The 24,108-nt window shown below is 41.7% G+C and overlaps 1 protein-coding gene across 8 annotated transcripts in view; it reads left to right on the top strand.

The window, feature by feature from the left end:
- The window catches only part of PHACTR2 (phosphatase and actin regulator 2), a 129,481-nt gene that overhangs the window by 58,743 nt on the left and 46,630 nt on the right, over nucleotides 1-24,108 (top strand). The window lies entirely within an intron of this gene.

Below are 24,108 nucleotides of genomic sequence, written 5' to 3'. Positions count from 1 at the left end.
AACATAGCATAAAATAAAAATTGGACCATTTCCAATAAATGTTGCCATCCTGTTGAAGGTTTCACCCGGCAGCCAGTGTGTTAGGATTGTTTCAAGGTAGTCATCGGAAAGCAGATGTAAGGAAACAGATGGACCGGTTAAAAATTTTTGTTAAACTTCCTGTACGAAAAAAGTGACCAAACTCTTTAAGTGCAAAAGTCTATTGCGAGAGCATTTTGCCTTGAGGGGGGGCATATCTTGACTAAGGATAGCTGTGGTTCCTATGTTTGCTTGGCTAGATGATAATGGACAATAATTGGGTTGATTTTCTAGCTTTACCTCAAAGAAAAAAAAAATCACTGTTGAATTCTTTCCTGATTGAAACCAAAATTTTCCATCAGGAGCAGTAAGAGACAGGTATCTGAAGATGTATGTTATGATGATGCAGACTCAATATTGCCAAGTAAATTTTAGTTATCTTCATTTTAAGGGTACTGCAGTTTGTGATGGGACAGTGGTAGTACCTCTGGGAGGTTTCTAGAAAAGTAATTCCACTGCACTTTCATCGCTGTTGAAATTGTTGGGAGGGTACATCCTCAACAAGGAATGATAGGGGCAAGTGGGTTTCTGGGTGGCATGGATTCTTAGGGGTGCACTCATTTGTTTTATCTAGTCTGTTTTACTGACATGGTCTAGACACTTAATCCATTGTGAAGTTTGGGAGGCCCTGTCCATCTGTGACCAGGGCAGGAGCATGACTTCACTGATTCCTGTTCCATGGGTTGTCCTTTAGGCAAGCAGGCCTAAAATCTTCATTGATTTTAGTGTGCCAGGCAGCTCCAAGCCATTTAAGTCTTTGACAGCTGTTAGAGATTAGAGTTGAAGGAGATATCTGTCTTGCACACGCAGGGGCTACAAATCTGTTTTAGTGCTATGGAATCAATAGTGCATTCAGATCCCCAGTGAGCCACACAAAAGCAGCTGTGAGGAGTTGCTTGCCTGTTCGCTCCATTTTCCCCCTGCCATGCCAGCCTGGAGGGCTCAGACCCTGCCCGTCGAGCCCTGCTCTGCCCCTGCAGGGCTCGGAGGGGCTGTTGGCTCTGTGCAGGGCAGGCACCGCTAGTAAATCACCACCTCTGGGTAGACTGGTAAAGTGAACATGGTTTGATGTAGCAAACTAAAGTAAAAGATTTTTACTGTAAGTCACAGGGTGACTTTGAAGAGATAAAATAAATACATAGCACAATATACTCGGGATGGACCTCAGCCAGTGTCCTGAAGGGTTGGCTTTTTAAGATTTGCTTTAAATTAAAGGTTTTACTCTTGGAAATGTAAATATATGTTGAAGTACTTAAACAGATCAAGGTCCTAATGTCACTTTCCCATTGAGTTAAGGGCAGGACTGCCCTTAACCATTAAATTCAAAGTCCTTCTCAACTGGGCAGATGTAGTCTCACACCAGACAGATTAGCATGCCTATAAAGAGAGGAGGAAGTTCAGATTTTCATACTCCATTGGAACTTTCCTTAGCAATACTGTCATGCTAGAGTTTGCCATCAGCTGCATATGAGTGGGTGTTGAAGTGTTTTGGACAGGAGGATCTGGGCTTTAATCGTCTCTCATAACTGTGAGTGGTAGATGGGCAGCAAGGCAGGTCTTGGATTGCCCGCTTGGTGTCTGTAGGCAGCTTTTGCTCCTTCTTCTAGGTTTGCAGCTTTCCAGTCATTTAGATAGTTTTTTAAAAGCTTGTTTCTTATTTGCCATGGTTAGAAAACGTGAACAAACGTCAATTGCAACAGGAGCTTGGGAAGACAGTAGAGACAGTACAGATATGTGGATAACAAGGAGCACGTATCCTTGTTCATTCTCTTTCCTCTTCTCTGATTTTCCCACGCCTGGCAGGACTTGATTAACATGATCTCTCTCCCTTTACTGGCTGGAGTTGAGTGCTTTTGGGGGTTATCAGCCATTGTGTGCAAAAGCTATCACTTCTACTTTCTGATCTAGAGCTTATCAAAGGGCAGCAGAGCTGTGCACTTTTATCAGTTTGGTTTTTCTTTTTTCTTTTGGATTTCTTCTTTGGTAGTTCAGTACTAGCCATAGCACAGAGAAACAAACAGTGGAGACATGATCAGTATACTGGGAAGGTAGCATTTCAAAGCAGAACTAGTTAGGTGGGAAAAGATTTTTCTTGTTTCTTGAGTAGCAATGCCTTTTCAAGAATGAAATTTCCAGTAAAAACAGACCTTGTTAGTGTTCCTAGGAATAGGTCAGGCAGCTCAGCATGGAATGTGGAGCACAAGCAGAGGGTATGGGAAGGGGTAGGACAAGTTGCAAAGGGAAGGTCCCGGGAAACTCTTGCCCCACTGGTCAGGGTGCTCACGGGCCAGCTGAAGCTCGGGGTCAGAGCCCTGTGCTGACCTCCTGTGCCAAGGATGTGATCTGCAGGGCTGTTTACTCTGGGGTTGGGGGAGATCCTCGCCTTGCATATGTTTTGCAGAAACAGAGCACAAACTGTCTGGCTTGCATTTCAGCCTTTTACAGACACATGGGTTTTTTTCCAAGGGCATGAAAATGTTCTTCAACAGCACAGGAAAACCATTTCCCACCCAGCTCCCCCCATGAGATGAAAGCAGTCACTGCTAGGATCCTGTTTGTTGACCTTGGCACTCGGTGAAATGATTCTCATAGGTCAGAAGTGAACATGTTTCTCAGACTGCTGCTTTTCATCTCTCTTGGCTTTATGGGATTTCCTGTTCATGGGTGAGGAAACAGCAGCTTCACCTGTGCCTGTGCAGAGGAATTGTAATTGCGTTAACTGGGCAAGCTTGTCATAATCCTGAAATGAAATGGAAAACTAATATTTGCTTCAGCACTTCTAGGTGTTGGTAAACAAACGAATTGGTTATCCATGGAGAAATTCCAAGACTTGTCTAGTAGAAGAAGTTACTTCAGTAGTGCTCTGCATTAGTAGCTACTTGTGAGCCTTACTGAGGGCACTGTTGTGGAGCAAGCCCTCCTGTTCCTGAGGACATGGAGATGCTCAGTCATAGACCTAAATTCTCATCCTGATTCAGTCCATTATGACTATGACTCTGCATGTGGAGAAAAGCCCTCAGAGTAATAATTCTTAAAGAGTTTAGAAAAGAAATTGGTTTTTCTTCTCTGGCTATTTTTCCTTTCTAAAGTGTAAGAACTTTGAAACTCATTGCACTTTACAGGAAGGCATTTCAAAGCACTTACAGGTGCAGTGAATTACTCCCAACACACCTGTCAGCTGGTCATTTCAGGTTTTGTTGCACTTGAAAGAGTGGAAAGCAGAACTATTGAGATGAAATGGTAAGTTTCATTTCATGTTAAGCCGTAGATGACTTGTCCACAGCCACAAAGGACATTCTTAGCAGAGAGTCTCATCTCCCTTATTTTTGTTCTTTAGATTTAAATTGGTTGGGGACTTTGAGGCTGAATGCTCATAAGACTATGTTGGGAATCCTATTCATTTTTCCCTGCCTTTTTTATGGTTTTGTAAGTTATGCAACAGTTGTAAGTATAATGTAGAGGTATACCATTTTCATTTGCTGCTAAATCTCTATCCAAAGCTATTCAGCTATTTTTGGGAAACTCTTCACCCTACCAGTGTTGTCAGATGAGACTACAGTTGTGACAGCTTCAGAATTTGGGTTAAGTATGTAATCTGCCTTAGACTTCAGGCTGATTGAGTGGATATTTGGGTGCCTAGTCAAAGGTATAAAAAGCCCATGTTTTCAGACAAAATGGGTAGCCATGAAGTTGCCTGCTGCTAATGGAAACTGCAGGAGTTCTTTTTAAAAGTTGGTGCTTGTGTTTCTTGAGCTGAAATATGAAAAGCAATGGTAACTGGTGGAAGCATAGGTCTCATCATGCTCCCAACACCATGATTCTGATTTGTGCTGTTGGTGAGGGTCTGAATGTTAGCGTGTGGAATGAATCACTATTTATATAGAAAAAATTGTGCAGCCTTTTAAGTATAGCATGTTTATGGAATATAAAGTGTACGTGCTGCCGCACGCTCTGTGGTCCCCCAGAGCAGAGCGGTGCCCCCGCGGCAGCAGCTCCTCAGCTGCAGCAATTCCTCACTGCAGAGGAGGCTGCAACCCGAGCTGCACCCTGGGGCAGGCCGAGAACACGGGTCTCACAAGGACACAGGGCACCAGCCACACCACACCGACCACATGTGTGTGAAAACAAAGGTGTAGTGCTCAACAGGTTGGTGTCTCACCTCTTCTCCCTCTGAGGCTGCTTCAGGGATGACCAGATTTTCTCCTCATTTAGCTGCCAGGGTATGTGACCTTTCATGTCAGGCATGCTGGCTGAGATATCTTCATGTGCTGATGTTTGGTAGCCACTAATCACCTGTTCGCAGCGTTAATCATCAGCTTCCTCATCTGCCATGAGAGCTCCCGGGCAGGGGGCAGAGCCTTTGCTGTGTTTGCTCTGCGTGTGTTTGTGTGGGGGTTGTCTTCTCAGATGACCACCCCGATACTTCCCCCAGATGAAAAGGTCCTGGAAGATCTTGTTTCCTGCTGAACCCCCTGTGCTAAGCCCCACTGACAACTGATCCCATGCTGCTGGATCCCAGCCACCCTTTGGATCAGCTGTCCTTCCTTCCTAGATCCTCTTCCTTGGCTTTCTTACTGCTCCTGAGTAATATGGCCTCATCCTTAGCTGGTGTTTTCTGTTAGAGATTTCAAAATTCTTCTTATTTCATTCTTTGGTTTAAATGGGAAGGAAGCATGACATCACCTAAGGGAGCCAGGAGGAAACCAAAGAGCTCTCAAATCCTCATCAGTGTTTGTACCATATCACAATCCAGCCTATTAAAAACAGAAAATACTTACACATTTATATGCTTTTTTAATATGTTTTTTTCCTTAAAGTTGTCTTTTATTCATTTTGGACACTGATGTTTTCTGAGATTTAAAAAATGTAACATTGCAGAAAAATACTTCTGAATCAATGCTAGTATGAATTTCTTTTTCATTGAATTAATTGTTTTAAAACACAATGCTGAGTGCTCTTAATGCCTTGGGTCAATCACTGATGGATTTTTAAAAATACTTCAGCAAATAGCCTGCTCCCAGAACTTATTTCTACCTATTGTATTAAAATTGTAACAGTGGCTAGAAAAATATTTCTGATATGCAGAAATACTCCAACTAGCTGCCATTCAGTCCCATACAGATAAGTAATTTCTGTACTGTCTGTGCATTGTCTTCTCTAGCTGGCACAAGGCAGATTCCTGATCCTGTTCTTTTTTGGATACAAAAGGATTGACTTTCGAGTAGGGCCAGTGCTAGGCATAGGAAAAAAAGAAAGGAGGTAGTTAGCTGGTGATGATAAAATTACTCTAATAACAGGCAGTGGTAGCTCTGGTCTGTTTTACCCCCAGCAGATCCCAGACAGTGAGGCTGGCTGCTGGTGCCCCTTCTGAGCCAGGAGAAACTCTGACTACAAGCCATGGGCAGGGAAAGTAGGCAGAAAATGAGGGGTGCTTTTTGCTGTTTTTTTCATGCCCCAAAGCCAAATCAAAGAGTGTCACTGCGTAATCTGTATCCCCCCCCTGTACATGAGCTCTACAAGCCCTACACTGTCAAGTGTATTTTTGGGCAAATGTAAAATTATGGTGGGATCTGGAGTAGGAACTAGGTAGGAAGATCACCATGGATATCCAGGTGATGCAGGGTATGAAAATGGACTGTTTTTTCTTCTCACTCTGTTTGACCAGAATCACATGGGTAACAGGGCTGGGCTGTCCTCTCTTCTGAGTTTAGAGTTTTTTTCCTGGGTTTAAATATTACAATATGTGAATCAATTTAACCTTGCCTTTTTTTAGTCCACATAGTGGTTTGGAGTAGCAATCAGCACAGCCCATGAAATCACCTCTGGTAATCTTATGACAGCTCATTACTAGAAAATTTGATTTAAGACTTGAGTTTTTTGGAAGGCTTGATACTAGATTGCTGCGAAGGAATATGAATTTCTTCCATCCCTGACTTGGTTTATGGACACTCAGAAATAAAGTCTCTGTCCAAAGGGAAAGTTTTATTTACCTTTTTGTTCTCTCACTGCTTTGTACAACTGTGATAATCAGTGTAAGTAGGAAAAAGCTAGGAAGAAATGAGGATCTATGGCTGTTCCATCGTTGTATGGAGCTATAGGGTATGCTGTCAGGTTGCATATCAATAGAATGAGAATGACAGATCATCAGAGGGTTAATACCAAATCTGTGTCAATGATACTTTTGTGAAAATGAAGTTTCATATGAAAAGATAAGGGCTGTGTTGCCTTTTTCTTCTCTCATTCCTGCATTGATTTCATATGTATTAGAATGCTGTTTTGCCTAGCAGATTTAGACTGTGATACAGCTGTCCTAACATTTGAAACTGTATGAGGAAAACCAGTTCTATTCCCGAAGATCAGCCTGCATTCCTCACCCCTGAGAATGTTTTTTTTTTTTTTAGTGTTTTGAGATTTCTTCACTCTGACCATCTGCCCAAACCGTCAGCAAATCCTCATCAGGTAGATGCATCATAGTCATTTCAGTGTTATTTAATCCTTTTTGTATTTTCTGAATCTGAATGTTTTAATGTTGCCCAGTAAAAGCCCAAGAACAGCGCAGAGGCCTTGGATACTGGATGGGCTTTAGAGCCTGGCTATTGCATGATCTGTGCAAACAGATAATTTAGTTTATGATCTAGAGATAATTTGTAAAAAATACAGACAATCTCTAATGTTTATTGATTTTAGCCAAGTTAGTGATTTGCACAATTAGAATAACTGTGATATATGATGAAACTTGATTGTAATTTACACTTTCAGCTTAAAACATTGACTTAGACTTAAAACATGACTTAGACACTCATGGGGACTCTTTTCAAGCTTAAGAGCTTTTCTTTATTGCTGGAAGCTTCAGCTCAGAAAGTGAGCTCTTGACTGGGGATTTGTCACCCCTGGTTTTATTTCTGGGGTTTGCAGCACTGTTGATGCACACTTAAATTATTGTTGTTTCACTTGTCTCTTTCTGCTGAGGAGGAAGACAGGGCTGGCTCTTTGTGCCTTCTGCCTGCATGGCTGTAGAGCAAGTGCAGGCAATAGGAGGAGAGTAATTTGGATCCCAATTTCTGTTTGGTAGTCAGATTGACTAAGTAAAATAGCATTTGTCATGAGTGAAGTTTGGTCTGAATGCCCAGGAAACCTCATGGGGAGGGCAGCCTGTCAGGGAAGAGGATGGTGTGTTGAAGAAACAAACTACCACAATGGGAACCTGGAAGCCAGAAAGTGGAAGGTTCCCTGCCCGTGGCAGAGGGGTTTGAACTATATAATCTCTAAGGTCCCTTCCAGCCCCACACATTCTGTGATTCTAAGTCAGGCTTTGCATTCAGCTCAGCCTGCTGCAGTCGGGTGCACCAGTGATCTTCCCTCTCAAACCAGGAGCTGCGAAGCCAGTGCCATGTGCCAGTGTCCATGCCTGCCTTCTCAGCAGACTGCAGCCTCTGCTGGCATCTCCCAGTGTAAGTACTGCTGGGAGGATGTCTAGAGCAATAGGAGTTCATGGAGGAGCCCCAGCTGCAGCTCCTGTAGGGAGTGAGATGCCCAGGGTACATCTTCCTAGCCAGTGTTTGCCCATGAGGCTGTGGAAAGCCTCAGTGTGGCTTGTACATCTCTCACCTCTACTGTTGAAGGAATTTTAGTGAATTTCACTCAGCAGCAGCATTCTGAGTTGAAAACATGATGTGATGTGGGTATAGTAAAAGAGGGTCCAGTTTGTGGCTCCTCTCCTGATTGCTCTCCTTGCTTATAGCCCCCAGAGGTCAACTTACATGAAGCTTTTATGTCATAACAAGCAATATAAAGTCACCCAGGCTGAAAGCTAATTTCTGTGGGCTTCTTTTCCCTCCCTTTTTTTTACCCCAAGATCTTGTATGAATCAAAAAAGAAATGACACTTTCATTGCATGCTTATGAAAAGAGATTTAGTGGGATACAATGAAGTAATTTGAGTCATGTTACAACTTAAAGTCCCTCTAAGCTGGTGGGGAATGATTCTTAGATACTAGCTGTCTTTATGAGTAGAAAAAACCCAAACAGTTCATTGCCAAGAAATTAGATGTGTTTAAATTATGCATTTATAATGTGTTATAATTTATTTAATTGTTAATAATTCAGAACTGGCTGTGCATTTCCTTCCCTGTAAATTTATTCAATGTGTCTGAAGATTACTGGTTTGTTTCTTGGTGTTTTATAGATTTACTGAATTTCTGAGGGGAAGGAAGTGTTGCTTTTGGCACAGATGCTAAGAATATTCTTGTTCTGAAAATGTGAAGCAGTGTTTTAGTGCACTGCAAATCTGGCCTCCTTTTTGTTGATACAGAGAAGGGTGTAGTGGTTTTCCTGCCTTACACATTTTGCCACCATGCATGATTCTCCTATTCTCATTAATTGTTCAAGTGATTGATAAAAAGAGGAGAATATTGGTATTAATAATTAGAGCTAAAAATCCATACGAGGTTTTACCCTGCAGTAATTGCAGGGTAGTTCCTGTGCTTCAATTCTTAAAGAAAAGCTGTAGAAGGTTGGTCTGACTCTTATGAGAGTACACTAGACTTGATTTCTTTAAAAAACAATTCTGTTGTTGATTCTTGCTTGAATATTGCTGCTTTTGACACACAGAAGTAGTGTATGGAAGAAATAAGTGAGACGTAATAGAAACTCTGTCTGTGCAAGGGAATGAACAGTTAAACAGACAACTAAGACTGGGGATAAAGCCAGCTTCTTGAGAGCTGGACAAAGACCAAGCAGAAATAGTATATTACTTTAGTTGGAGGAGAAAGTAATAAGAGAGTAGCAAGACATGAGCCAGCAAGAAAAAGAAAGAGATATTAACTACGAAGCATCACAGAAATTACCTGACTGTAAGTCTGCTTTAAAAGCTTTTTGTTGGGCAGTACTGTCATGTAACTGTGTCATGTTACAGAGAGAATTTGATTCTGAAAAGAGGAACAAAGTTTGTGTTGGAAAAGCCTAGGGGAATTCTCAGAAACCTGAAACTGAAAAAAAAAAGTATCTTGGACACTTACAGCAACACCTCTCTCTTAACTCCCCCCTGCACTTCTCCTCCGGCTGATCAAATTTTCCCGTTGCTACCGGAGGCAGTGGGGGGAGAAGAGGAGGAGAACATGTTTTAGCCAGATCCAGCAAGATGAACAGTGTGTTTCTGAAATGTTTAATGCACCTGGAAACTCTGTAGCTTAGTTTGAAGTGCATAGCCAAAGACGTGTTGAAGGAAAAAAAGCATTTAATGTCACTATTGGATCTCAAGGCTTATGTATTTTTGAAAGAGAAAAAGATGAAAAAGAATGTACCTTTCTAGCTGACATCCATGAATGGTGAACAAAACCTTGAGAACACAGGTTTGGGCCACTAGAAAGTATACAAAAGCTAAGCATTCTTTTCAATACGTTTTAAACCATTGACCAAAGCTTGGGACTTTGCAGTTTTCTCTAGTCAGTAGGAGAAGCTGGACACAAAATTTTATGTCTGTCATTGCACACTGTGTGTGTTGCATAGACCAGTTTTCAGTTTGGCAGTGGCTGCAGCTCAGCTCTGTTAGGGTACAAGCCTTTCCCAGCTGCTTCAGTGCAAAATCAGCAAGATCTGATAGCATGTAAGAATAAAGGCCACAGAAAATCACTCTGGCGTGACCTGGAAGGGTTCATGTCACTCAGCTCTGAAGTCTTCCATGAGTATTAATCAGACCTGAAGATGGATCTTGTGCAATAATTAAATATTGTTTCCCCCTCCACTTAGCTACAGATGGATCATGTCAGACCTAAAAGTCATAGACCATGGATTCAGCAAATGATTGAATTCATGCCATGGATCTCCGTGGTTTTACCTTTTTACCAGCTGTCCTTAGGGATCTGCTTGTAGAGAAAACATCTCTCTTTCTGTAGCTCATCCTACATTGCATTCAGGATTTCCTCAACCACAGAAGAGAAACATTGCAGGAAACATCACCAGAAGGTGAGAACCAAAAAAACAAAACATCATTGCTATATAAAATTCTTTGTTAGGTGAGTTCACCGGGATGAAGAAATCAGCTGAAGACAGCTAGTGAATTATCCCATTGCTGTGGTTAATTCTTTCTTTAGCTTTTGCAGGGGAGCAGGCTCCTCAGCCCCTGCCTGCCTGTGGCTTAGCAGATAACATCATTACAACCCTGACAGTCCCTGGATGGGAATGCTATTGGTTAACATATTTGGCAACCTGTTTTTTTTTTCCCTGAGGGCCTGTATATAGCAGCAGGGCAGAAGTGAGACCAGTGTCCTTATGTCAGCAGGGAGGTGTCTGGTGGCAAAGATGAGTTTTTCTTAACCCCCTAAGAATTGCTATATCTTCTGTATATATGGGCCCAGAGGTTTCTTTCTTTCAGTTTACATTTCTTCTTGTTTGTGCAGTAAATTCCACGTAAGACTGGAGAGAAAAGGAAGAACAGATGCTACTAATTAAATTAGCCATTTCCTAAAAACAAATAGCAGGCACTTCAATCTCATAAAAAAAATACCAGCATAGAGCCCATTCTTTCTGGTTTAAGTGATTACTTATATGTCCAGATGTCAATTCAGGGAAAACTTGCAAATGTAGAGAGGTTTATTTTGTCTTACTGTGCATATTTCCTTATAATTCAGTCTGTGCACCTACTATTTTTTGTGCCTTTTTTTTTTAATTTATTTTTTAACATATGGAGTGGTTGCAAAAGTTTTGAGACAAAAAAAGTCCTTCTTGTGGACATTTCCAAGGACTGTGTTTGAGGTGAGAGAAGAGTGGCGGAAACTGGGATAATGCTCACGTGGTGCAAGAGATGACGCTTCAAGGAGATGGGTAGTGAAGTAGGAAGCCTTTTATTAACACTTCCAGTTGCCCTCTTTAATCTGGTAGCTTGCTGCAACAGGTGAGAAAGACAGCCATTAGTTTATTTTGATGCATTTATTGTTGGTATCATATTGATATCTCTTCCTCTGGCACATTGGTAGGAACATTTTCCTTCTAACCGAGGAATAACACCCACTGAGTGATGCACAGGTGTGGAGTCACATATACTCACTGAAGATTTTACCATCAGACTAGGATTGATGTTATATTTTGCTGTAAGTGTCTGTAGCACAATTTTCAACAGAACTGACAATTTTATAAAATATTTATCGTGTCCATGAAAATAGAGAAGTCAGAGGTCTGGTAGTAGCAATTGTTTATGGTTGTAGGAAGGGTACCTGAGAGAAGGTGAGAGAGCAATGCTCACCAGAGCTCCCCCGTAGTAGAATAAGGCAGATTTAGGATATATGGTGGTAGGTTAATAGTCCCTTCAACAGCAGGGATTTGCTCTGGCCCTCCCCAGTTTTGAGTAGATGCCATAAGAATAAATTGGATCCTTCCATTTTGTGGATACAGACTTGAATTTCCTTCACTGTTTCTGTATTTCCCTGAAAAAAAGAGCCCTTTGCATTAAATTGCAGGTCAGTGAACTTAGTGATGAGGACTTTTCCTTGCACAAAAAACTACATGTTTTTTGGTTCTAGTCCTTGCAGTATTTTTACCAATTACTCACCTGTTCCTACCAGCAGAGTTTTGTGCTTATAAAAACAACATCCAGATACACCCCAGACAAGTACTATGACTTCATATAAAATTGAGATTACATTCAACAGCTTGACCAAAGCACATCAAGGGCAATATTCTAGCAGTGTACATTTAGCCCTGGCTTTACACTGTGGCTTGTTTTAGTTGTGAAATTGGTGGGTTTATTAAAATATTATATAAAATATATGGAGTCAAAGGTCCTTTCTAAAAGCCAGCATGCAAGGCCATGGATTCCAGAGTATTTAGAAACGAGGCATTTCCCTCTGCATGAATAACAAGAGTCACTTCATATTTTATATCTGTGTTTTTCTGTGCTCACTTGCCTCCCTGGGGAGCAGGTGCTGAGCCTGGAGTGCTGCCACTGCTGGGGAAGGGAACTGTGCATCCGTGTGAGCGCCACACTCCAGCCAGGGGGCATTCCCAGCCTGTATGCTGGCCCTTTTACTGCATAAAAGTGGGCAGTAGTAGCAGCAGATAAACCATGGTATTAGTAGCACATGAGGAAATTGGGCAGATGCAGTGTTTGGCTTGCTCTGAGTGTGAAGAAAATGTGTGTGTCATAGTAATCCTTCCTTTTTTTTTTTTTTTCTTCCTTGTTATTAATTTCTTTTTTTTTCTCCTTAACTTTTCTCAAAGCTAAACTTCCCACAAAATTAAATTATACTCTAAAAGTCTGTGTTGTCATGAAAGATAATTAAAAGTCCACTCAAACCTTTGATTCCCACGTGGTTTAGAGAACAGAAGTTTAAAGTTAGCAGAGAGGCTGACTGAAGTGGGAAGGTGGTGTTGGTGATGGAACTGTTTGTATTGGGAGCTTTGAGGACACATCTGAAGGTTTTTCATCCTCCTCAGAGCAGGTGTTACCTGAAACTGGATCATGTTTTCCCTGGTATCTTGACACAATCCATGGACTCTTGTCTTTAGTTGGCTGCTTCAGTATTGCTGAGCTGATTTGGCGAGGGTTGATTTACAGTGGGTCACCAGCTTGATGCTTGTCCAGACTGCAGCCTTTCAAATGCAAGGCTGTGTATAGCCCTGTTGTATGGGCCATGTGCATGTTCACAAACATGAAACTGAAGTGTTCTGGTTTAAGTGAAAGTACTTGTGGAACTGGTTCTCAGTGACCACTATTCCTAAATGCATGAAATGTCATAATGATTGTCAAAAAGCTTCTGAGTGGGATACATCTTGCATTTCTGTACTTTCCAGTTTAGTATGTTATTCATGATCCTAGGAATTAAAAAAAAAAAAAAAAGAGAGCCACTTAACACTTGATTTAGTTTAATTTCATTCTTTCTACAACAAGAAAATATTCAGTGAAGGTTAGTGGTGCTTTTCTCACAGTTTTTGTAAATCTGACTGTGCAGCTGTGCTTACCTATATTGTATTCTTCATTTGTATTGATATACAGAAAATTGCCTACTAGATACAGAAATCTTCTGGTTTGCTTATCGTGGCATATATACATTTCATCACAATTCCAGGTTTTTCTCTGATCTACCATAGCTCTTGTGAGCACAGCATGTGAAGAAATGCTTGCCCACAGCAAGGAGTTGCATGGTGTAATGCACCAGTCCCTTTTTGGGTCCCTCCTAGCGTTAAAATTACCATTCTCTCCCAAAGTTCAGCATCCTGCTAGGGTGAAAAGTGAGTACAGGTTCTAAAAATGTTGAATATGTGTGCCAAGCGCTTGAATGTTAGCAAGAGTGGGAGGGAGGTTTAGGGGGAATTGTAAACCTTTGTCAAGGCAAGCAAAATGAATGAACTCTTTATCACTTATTTTCATTTCCAAAATGTCACAGCTTCTTGCTAAGCTCAACGAAGTTGCCATCATTTATTTGTAAGCTGCTTGAAGGTGCTCTTTTAAAGAATAATTATTAACCTTTCTATTTCAAAACCTGTTCTTATACAAAGCATTTTTCACTGGAGATGGAGTTACAAGGCAGTTTTTTTCAGTATGGCATTGAATTTTTTAGGTGTTATTACCTGAGGGAGTTAAATTGCCAGGGATTGCAGGAAGGCCCTCTGCTCCCTGAGGTTGGAGCTCAACAGGTTTCAAACCACACAGTGCAAGTAATCCTGGGGAGTGGCTGTGAAGACACTGTGCCTTGCAGAGGGGCTCAGGGAATGGGTTTGACTCCTGCTTGCCATTCCAGGGCTCTCCAGTGTTCCCTCTGTGCCCACTGGGCATGGGGAAAAGATCAGCCATCACCTGTGGGATCTCTGCTTTCCCTTCCCTCCTTGGATCCGAACAGCGATGGTATTTTGGGTCTGCTGGCTGGGAAGAGCAGAGACCCAAGCAAGCCCTGCCTGCCAGGATGGACTGCTCACCTCTGGGCAAACCCTCAGAGAGAGATCCTGTGGAAGTGCCACCAGTGGAAACAATGATTGCTCCTTCCTTTGTGGGACGCTTTGTCCATGTGTTGATCCATTGTTAACTAAGCAGATAATTAGCCTTTCTCTCCCCTGTTGGGTGCATCAGCTGCTGGGTGAGTTGCAGAAAGCCCAGGATGAGAAACAGTCGGGTCAGGCAGAAATTGCAAGCAGGAATTTCTGAAGTATTCCTGTGGGCTTTCCTAAGGAACGGCTCGCTTTCCCAGGGACCGATGGAAACAGGCAAGCACTCTGTCACGCAATGTTCCCTCTCTAGGAAAACATTTGGTAGTAGTTTAAAAAAGAAAGCTTTATAAAGCTTAAATAATGCCAAAGATGAATTTGGTGAAAACTGATGCTGTACATACTCTATTTGCAAGGGTTTGGAATTTCCAGTGCTGCTTGGAGTTGCTAGCAATAGGTCCAGGGCTTGCCAGTCATATTTAGGTTTTTTTGCACTACGTCTTTTATTTTAATCAAGTTCTTGTTATGGCACTTCTAAGTGCATGGCTAAATAGTAAAGATTTTGTGCTCGATGCATCTGTATCAACAAGGTCATGGCACTCATAATCATAAAATTAAAGAAACTTGATAATTGCAAGAACAGCTTCTGTTTAATGCATTTTTTAAAGTAATCCATCAGTCAGTGTTTTATATTCTGGCTTGTAATTACTCAAGGGTCATGTAGCCTGGTTTACCTCTAAATAAATAAGGAATAATAAAAATATTTCTTAAATGAAAGCTACATTTTTTAAAGGTTTAAAGAAAATACAAAATACAGTGAAGCGTGTCATTCCATACATTGGAGTGACCCCTGTCCACATTAATCTGGCTAAAATAGGCTAAATTTTTCTTGTTGTCTGTATTGGGTTTTGTACAAAGTAAAAAAAAACAATTTATTATCCGATTCACAATCAGCCTGAATGCATCTTAATGGTAATTGGAAGGCTTAAAATGTTTCACTGGGCTATGATGACTGCTAATTCTACTTAGAAAAATGAATGGTTTTCCTGCACAGCAATGTATTGATGCATGGTGGAGTAATTGGGTGGGCTCAGGTGCCCCTGACAGGCAAACAGACATTTCCTCTGGTGCCCTTTGAAACTCTGTGGGCTGAAGCTAAGTACTGAATGACTATATTAGGCCATATGGTAGTGTAGTGCTGGAAGGCACTGGTGGGGAGGAGATGGGGTCTGGTATTTTTTCAGTTGGTCCTTGCTTTCCAGCTCAAGGGATGCTCATCCAACTCTACCTAAAGCAGTTCCGTTTAAGCTGGCACATAAAAGTTGAAGTTGGCATTTTGTTTTAGCCTACAGACAGCAAAACTGTATTTTATGATTACTAAAATGCCAATGTTTGAAAGAGAAAGAGAGGGACATGCTTGTGGATAGCTAATTTTTTTTTTTTTTTTTAATGCAGCAGCTGAGCAGGTGTCAATGAAAATCAGAAATCTGTTGCTCAAGCTATTGTCTTTCATTTCATACTTGGAGCTGAAACAAGAATGGTTTTTCTGGTGCTCATCCATACCACTCTTTAAACAAAGAGGTTCTGATCTATGGCCAGCCCTCTTTAAGCACTGTGATAATGCGGTCATTCATTATTAACAGAGAGCAGAGGAGAAGTGGAGGTCTCGAACACATCAGGAACAAGCAAGCGGGGAAATGAAGGTATCAATTATGTATCTGCCATGTTGATGGTGCTCTTGCAGAGTAGTTGTTTTCCCTTAAGGGAAGAATCTTCTGGGAGAGCAAAATATATTCTCAGTGCCTTCTCTCACAACAAGATGACATCTCCCCATCTGAAGCTTCAACAAGCCCCTTTCTTTAGCCCCTTTCCCTCCCTGGAGTACTTGATGCTCTGCTTCGTCCTGGGCTGGTGCCTGGATCTCAAAGGAGAGTGCTGCTGGTGCTCCCGCAGGGAGGTGGGACCCTGGTTTCCAGCCCTGCCTCCACGAGTGACAGGCACGTGCAGCCCCAGGGCGAGCTGTGAGCAGGGCAGGCTCCAGCCCAGCATCACTGTGCAATCAGCTGGAGGGCAGCAGCTTTCTCGTTTGTAATTTGTTCCAACTAAGTTTTTTTTTATTGCCAGCGCCTCGCTTCCATAAACACCAACTCCATAGAAAGACTGAGGTTAAAAAAAAATATGTATGAATACAGCCTCAAACCTTCATGAACATGGTACTACAATTCCACTGGGTTTTACTATAGTGCCATCACCTTTTCTGATGGAATTACTGTTTCTTGATTGTGTAGGAAAGGGAACATAATGGTTTTTAAAGTAAAACTGAATCCCACCACAGTTGCACAGACTTGTCCTGTGACATGAACATGCCCTGCTGAGCAGGGCAGCTGAGCTGACAAATATGTATCAGCTTGTGCCTGATTTTCCCCACCTTGGCCCTAGTAAAGAACAAGTTACAGGGAATAAAACAGCTGTTTTCTGTGTGGCTGGGGATGAAGAGGGTAATGAAACATGATGCAGAATAAAAGTCAGCTGCAACTTGGCAACTCCCTTTTCCTCATAGCAAAGAAGATAACTTAGACTGTTTTAAGAATTATGATATTATACATACAGAGTGATATGAATTCTTTTAAAGGCTGTGGTTTTAGAGTTGGAAAATTAGTATTTTGACTAAGAAGACTGTTTAATCATTAATAGATTGTTCTGAGTATTTTAGAGTTTCACTATTATTGTTTATTCAAGCTGGTATCTAGCAACAAAGACGAGCATTTTAAAGGCAGCTAAAAACTGAACTTAAAAATAAACACACTTCTTTCTACAAAGACTGCAGAGCTAAAAGCCTGTACAAATATTTGCAATGACAGCAACAATCAGAAATTTGTTAGTTGGGTTTGAAAGTGTTCTTGACCTCCCTGGCAGGGTTCTGAGGCCAGCAAGGTCACATAAAGAGAATATTTGCTTTGAGGTTGACTTGCACACATTTGGACAAGTGCAGTGTGCTGTTTCCTGTACTAGAAAAAAAGGTGTTGAAGTGGTGCCAGTATAGAAGAAAATGGTGCTCTTGAAAGGCAGCACAATGAGCTCTGGGCTGTCCTGTTCCAGGCATTTAATTACATGACTGATCCAATTGCTCCTAAGGTTTTGGGTATATAAATGTTCTGTTATTCATAGATCAGGAACTCCTTGTCATAGCAGTTAGGATTGGGGAAGCATTGGGGTGGGAGCCCACAAAACCAAACCTGCTTTCAGATATATAAATATGCTAATTGTGAAAGATTTGGTTAAAAGTAGTAATGGTAAAGGGAAAAACACATGTAATATTCATACATAATTGTGTTTGGCAAGGGCACTGGATGGTCTGGAATGAGTTGGAGTGGGTTCCCCACCTTTTTCATACTGGAGAGGTAAACAAATGATGATGTTAGCACTTCATGTGGTCACTGCTTCATCACTGGATGTTGAAGGCATCAGAGCATCTCTCGCACCTGTTGGCAGTGAGCTCAGGTGATCACTTCCTGGCAGAAGTCTTCCCTTACTTCACAGACTTCTCTCTCCTTCACTCCTGTTCTGTTCTTGCCCCAGCTCAATGGTACATTCTCCAGCTCAGAAGTAGGAGCTGACTCAATTTTAGAAGCCCAGGCAAAAGGCTGTTTTGTCTCAGTGCAGTGATAACGTGCAGCCTTATAAATGGTCACCATCATGGCTGGTGGTTCATCTAAGGTTTCTGTTGTGGTGGTGCAAAAACACAGGCTGAGATCCCTGGGAGCCCATTCGTGTGGGCAGCATCTCTGTAAAGCTGTACCTGTGTGCTGCCTCTGCCTGCAGTGGTGATGCCTCCTGGGAACACAGCCAGAGATCTGCAGGGAAATGCCTCTGTTTTGGGATGATGGACACCTCCAGAGAAGCCAGCTGAGACCTGTGACAGCCTCAGGCTTGCTGGGGGAGAGGGGAGAGGAGAGGGAGAGGAGAGGAACTTTGGCCATGCTGTTACTCTTTTGCTAGGTTTTTGACTCAAGAGTGGACAGTGAGTAGCCAGGGCCGCCTGAGGGTGTGACATACCTACCACACCATTTTTCCTGTCAGTCAGCTGGCACTGGGGATCCTTCCCCACCTTCCCTTGCCTCAGCAGGTGCTGCTGCTCAACAGGGCCCCTGGCCTGTTTGGGGCAGATGGAGAGTCAGTTGCTGCTAACTGGGGTGCTGGAAACCAGGGCCAAAGGCTTCTCTGTGACTCTCCTCACCCAGTTTTTTCTCAGAATTGGTGTAACACACCTATTAACTACTTAGAAGGAGGTTGCTTTTAATTCCTTTTTGTCACTACACAGGAAAGGGGCCACAGGTGCTTCAGTTTATTTTCACACTTCTAGCCAATGTCTGCTGGGGAGATTTACTACTTGCCTGCAGCTAAAAAGATTCATTGTAAATTTATTACAGTTATATTTCTTCCCCATAATAAGGCTATGCCAAGAAAAGTCAGTAAAGAAGAATTTCCAGTTTTGCAGTTCTGGTTTTCAGATGTGATGTTTTAAAACATCATACCAAATTTAATAAGATGAGTACATGCAGCTTACTCTTAGGCGAAATTACAAAATCATCCAAAAAAAATTTAAACTATAAATAGAAATATATACTGTTGTACTCCCAGGAGATTTATTCCTTAATTTTCAGACACAAGAAACATTACTTTTCAATTAGCAGTTCAGTTGTTCAAGATAGTTAGGTTGCTCTTTTATGTACAATGCTTTTAGTTGTTGTTTTTTCTCTCCCCCCACATCTCTGTTATTGTGCCTGGAATTTTTTACCCCCCTGTTTTTGTGGAGGAGTTGTTTTGACCTTTGATATGATGTTTCTTATATCTGGAAAATGTAACTGTCTGGAAACTTTCCATTTGCTGATTTTTTCTCAAGTATTGGAGTTGAAGAAAAAAGAATAAGCAACCTGCATTAAACCTATGATCCCTTTTCTTCTGGTTGGAGCCAGCTGTGTCCAGGGTGAGAGAGGAGGTAGCAAGGAGGTTTTTGGCCAGATTGCTTTCAAACCTGTATAACAGGATGGCTGAGAGCATTTGCTTGTTCCTTCTTCAGGAAGCTGGAAGTGTGGAAGTTAAACATTTTATTGAAGAGGAGGAAGAATTTGTGTAGTTGTTCCAATAAGGACTGCATGTTGCCAAAATGTCAGTAATTTACAAACACATGTTTGTGGGACTATTGCAAGCATAGGTCAGCTCTTTATTATTTTTTCAGGCCTTAAGAGAATCCCTGATGTGTTTTGACATAAGAAACAGTGAAGAGAGGTGGTGTGATTATAGAGGTCTGCCTGCAGTGCTCAATGTGCTGTAGAACACAGCTCAGATGCCGGTGTAGCTAGAGCAGACGAGCTCTGAACCATGAAGTTCCTGCATGGGAAGTGTAATTCAGTGAGGCTGGGTAGCCCTGACTGTCTGTGTTGCCTCTGATATTTTTACTGTCTCTACAGAGTGTCTTACAATTATAACTTTGCTTTTTTTCCCTGTAGAATTAACCCCGTGGGAGTGAAAGCTATATTGTGAAGTAATGCTGAAGCTGGAGGTTACAAGTGTGTTATCTGCAATTGGGATGCACTAGCAAGAGACAATTTGTGGTAATTATAGCCCATAACCTGACAAAACAACAGTGCAACAGCACTTTAGATGAGGTCATTATTGTGACCAGGAAAAAGAAAAGCAACATTTTTTGCATTTTGCCCTAGTGATGCAGCAAGAACATGTCAAACCCTAAAGTTAACCCTGTTTTATGTCCTGTTTCTTGTGTAATTAGTAGGAAGCCCAGGTCAGGTCTCCTGTTTGCTTGCTGAGGATCATGGTCTTGTAGGACTAGGGCATTCTACCTAGGAGACAGATAGCTAAATAAGCTTTTCCAGGCTTTCAGCCAGTTAATCCCAGGTGTACAGCTAAGAAAGTGAGAATTAGAATAAATACATCATTGTTTGTGACTCTGGTCATATTTCTTCTCTGCACACTGCAGAAGAGAACAGTGTGGCTGAGCATCCCTCTGAGCCACATGTCTCTCTGAAACATGGAGCCCTGAGCATCCATGCTGTGACTTTCAGGGAACCACATGCTTCCCTCTTTTCCTTTGAAGTACCTGTATAGTGGTACCTGTGCTTTTTTGCAGAGCTTAGGGAGGGGTTCATCACAGGCAGAACAGAATATGGTCTTTTGAGCTGAATTTTCCACTCTTGCTGGGTTTGACTTTCTGCAGCAAGATAACATTTTGCTTGTGGAAGCAGTGGGAGTTGCAAAGTTCAGACTTTAGGCCCTTTCTGGACTTTGGCACTGCTGATCCAAGTGATCCAAGTGATCAGCAGTGATTCTAGCAACCCCAGAGGCATTTGTGTGTCTATCCATGTAGAAACCTGGAGGTATTCAGGCCATTGTCTTCATCCCTGCTGTGGTTATCGTGCAAGGATTCCCTCTAGCTCTTCTAGCGCAGTAGCCAGCATCCCTATGAAGTAGCCACTACCCAGCCTGTGTAGCTGATTGCCAGCAGGAGTTCCAATTAACATTTGGCAATATTGGCATTCCATATGGAAACTACCACTCTGCCGCCCACATTTGAACTTCAGCTTTTTCCTTTCATTTAATTAAAACACAATCAAGTCAATTAGCTCATGACAGAGTTTCTCCAAAGTTAAACTCCAGATGTATGGCAAGGCAAAAGCATGCAGATGCCAATTCATTGTGCTGCCTGGAGGTAGATTATATCTCTCCCATTTACCAGTTTATCCACCATGGATTAGCTTTATATTTTTCCCCTTCCAAGTAGGTTAAAAGAAACCAACAACAACAAAAAGCAAAAGAAAACAAAAACACCCACAAAACAAAAATGTGAGAAAGAAAAAAAAATTCCATCTGGTTTGGGTCAGGAAAAATAGTACTTTGAGATACTTATTGAAAATTACATTTATAGTGTCAAAGTGACTTCTGATTTTTAGTGACTACGTCAAACCTTTTATCATGCAGCGTGTTGAAGTTTGCCAGTAAGCTCGAGGAATAAGCAGCTTATATTCTATAGTAAGTTGATGACTTACTGCTAATTGGGGATAATAGGCAGCTGCAAAAACATGTTCATTTTGCTGGCATAAAAACCATGATTTCCAACTCTGTGCCCTCTGGCAAGGCAGTATAGAAAATCATATTGTTGTCAGAAGAGGTTTTGAGGTCTCAATAAACCAAGATGACTTTTGTAACACATCCCTGCAAGGCAGCAGGCTGCAGTGGGAGGAAGAGAAAAAAATAACTGTACTAGCTAACTGGTGGTTAATAAGCACAGAAATTGTATCCAAATCCACATGTAAGGTAACTCTGAATGGGGGCCAAGGCATCTTCTGCTGCATTTCTTGATTCATTCATGATTAGCTGTGGCAATACCCTGAGTTACCTGTATTCCGACAGGATGAAAAGGTTTTTCTCACATGCTTTAAGAGTGATGTGATGATGCCACGGCAATACTGCAAGAGAATTATTGCTAGTGAAATATTAGGCACCACTGCTACCTCAGTGCCTTGATATCAGTGGGGCACTTGATTCTGTGCCTTTTCCCCTCTTGGTTATGTTGCAGCTATAGGAGGAGGACTTTTCCTTCACCTTGCCACTGTTAACCTTGCTGTATGACAAGGATCCAGAGTTGCAGTACAGGTGGGTAAGCCTTCGTTGATGTGGGTGAGAGAGAGAGGATTGTGACATGAAAGGTGCAGCATGGTAGGGAAAGAAGAGAACTTGACATTCTGCTGACACCATTTTATACTTAACAGCCCTAATGTGAGGAAAGAATCCCTGAAATATCTACCAGTACTCCAGCAGGATTGGAACAGATCTGTTGTGTAGAAAGGTGCTGGTGAGGGGAATGCAGGTTAGGTTCTTCTGCTGGGTTTTCATTTTCACTGCCAAGAGAAAAAATATCCAGAAGTAAAAAATACAGAACATCTAATGCTAGAAGTATAGTCCTCTTTTCTTTTGATCATGAATTTCATTAAGTCAAAGTTTTTTAAAAATGGTCTTGCTGCATTCCAATCACAAGGCCTGCAACCAGGAGCAACACAGTGTTTAGTTCACAATAATTGATATTAGACTTGCTTGAAATGATCTGGTGGGTTGCTCTTCTGTTGCATTTTGCTCTTATAAAGTTAGTTGTAAGCTCTTATCTGAAGAAAGCATTAGCGTGTGCCAGTGCTGACGTCTTAGTGTTGAAGTGTACCATGCCCTGGGAAAACTGTGATGATTTCACACACCCGCCTGAGCCACACAGCATCTCTGGAGATCATTCACAGCAGTAAAATTTTTCCTTCAGCAGCTGCAGAGATCAGCACTGCTTATTGCAAGTAGCCTTCCTGGGATAAGACATGTTCAGTCATCTCTAAGCATTTGTAGGAAAGTCAGGGTCATCCCCAGACTGATCTAATTTTCTCTGGCTGCCCACAAGCTTGAGGAGAGGCTGTCCTTTTTGTACATTTCATCTGATTGACGGCCCATGCGGCACAATTTTGCTTTGAGGTGTCTCCGCTAGCCTTGTTGTTGGCCTTCTGCAGCAAGATCTCCTCATCGTGTGACATTGACGTGCAGGATTCATATCCTCACTTCTTGTCCTTCTTGTGCACGCAGCTGATCCTGCAGCTGGAAAATCTTCCCCTAAGGCCAAGGACTGGAATATGGTCACGTAAACTATGCAGGTACTATAGCTGGATGTCCCAGTGTCAGACTTACTAATAATGTTTATTTGGAGGCAATGAAGTGACTCACTGGCTTTTTGAAGAAGGCAGGACTTCAAGACGCTACGTATACAGATAAAAGAATAACACAAGTCAGCAAGCTCCTCTAAACCTCAGAAAGCTAAGATGTTTCTTTTCCCCTCAGTGAATATGTGTAATGTTAACAATGATTAATAGAAGGTAGATAAGTTCTCTGAGGTGAAAAACACACTGCTTTATTCTTAAGTAGTACATGACCTATAAAACAAATAGTGTGCATCGGAAGCATCAGTTTCCTGTGGAGTGTTTCAAACAAGAGGAGTAATAACTTTTGTAAGGCTCTTTCCATAAATGCTCTGAAATGTCATTGCTGAAATTGTTTTTTCTAAATAGTTTATTAATTGATAAAATGTGCTAGCTTGTGAATATATATGTATACATATATGTGCTTTGGAATATAAACAAATTCCTTTTTCTAGACATATTAATTTATCTTAGATTATTTCTGAAGTTAGTCTGTGATATCTGGCTATGCTTATTCCTTCTTTTCAAATACATATTTCAAATGAGGGAGTTGGTACAAGGTCCATGGATTAGTAAATTCCCAATTTTGAACACTTTTTGAACTCACTAGATAAATCAACTCCTTGCCTTTTATTGTCAAAAGGAATTAATGTTGACATTTGTTTTCAAAAGTTTCAGTCTTCCTGAATAGAATTATTTTTCATGAATTTCATATATTTGCTCAGTTTGAAGCAGACAGATGTCTGTGGCTAGGATGAACATGATTATTTTGGAGTTACCAGTTTTCAGCAGAGGGCAGAACAGGGACCAATGCAAATCTGTATTTCTCTGTAGGGAGCTATTGGAGCTCTAATTCTCCTCCATTTCTGCTGCTAGGCACAGGGAAAAAAAATCTAGATGAGGTTTCTGGAAAGTGGTCTCCTGCAATAGACTGTATTCCATGACTCAGGAGCATTTGAAAAGATCAGTGTTCTAGTACTTCTAAGACCACGCTGTCTGTCAGCAGGATGCAAGCTCTTCACACCAGTAGCACAGCCTTTCTGAGCCACCGGAGAAAACAGCATGGGTTTTGTCCTGCTGCCTCAAGGGTGGGTAGCCTCTCACTCCTGGTATCTCACTGGTATCTCACTGCTTCTGCCAGTGAGATATTGCCTGGCTCCTGTCCTGTCCCAGGACAGAACTCTACAGCAAACAGATCCTGGTCTCTTTTCTTAATGACTTCACTTCTGGGTATTTGGATTTACTAGTGCTGATTTAACAGAGAAACTATGTGTTTCTGCATCCTGTAGCACCATGGGAATCTTGAGGGAGGGACTCGGGGGGTTACTTGGAGCAGGACTGTTCCTGACAATAGGTGAGGTCAGCCCACAAGG

Source organism: Taeniopygia guttata, chromosome 3, assembly GCF_048771995.1.
Source record: "Taeniopygia guttata chromosome 3, bTaeGut7.mat, whole genome shotgun sequence".
Classification (NCBI taxonomy): Eukaryota; Metazoa; Chordata; class Aves; order Passeriformes; family Estrildidae; genus Taeniopygia; species Taeniopygia guttata.
Note: the sequence above shows the minus strand (reverse complement) of the source record. Positions and strands in the feature narration are given on the sequence as shown.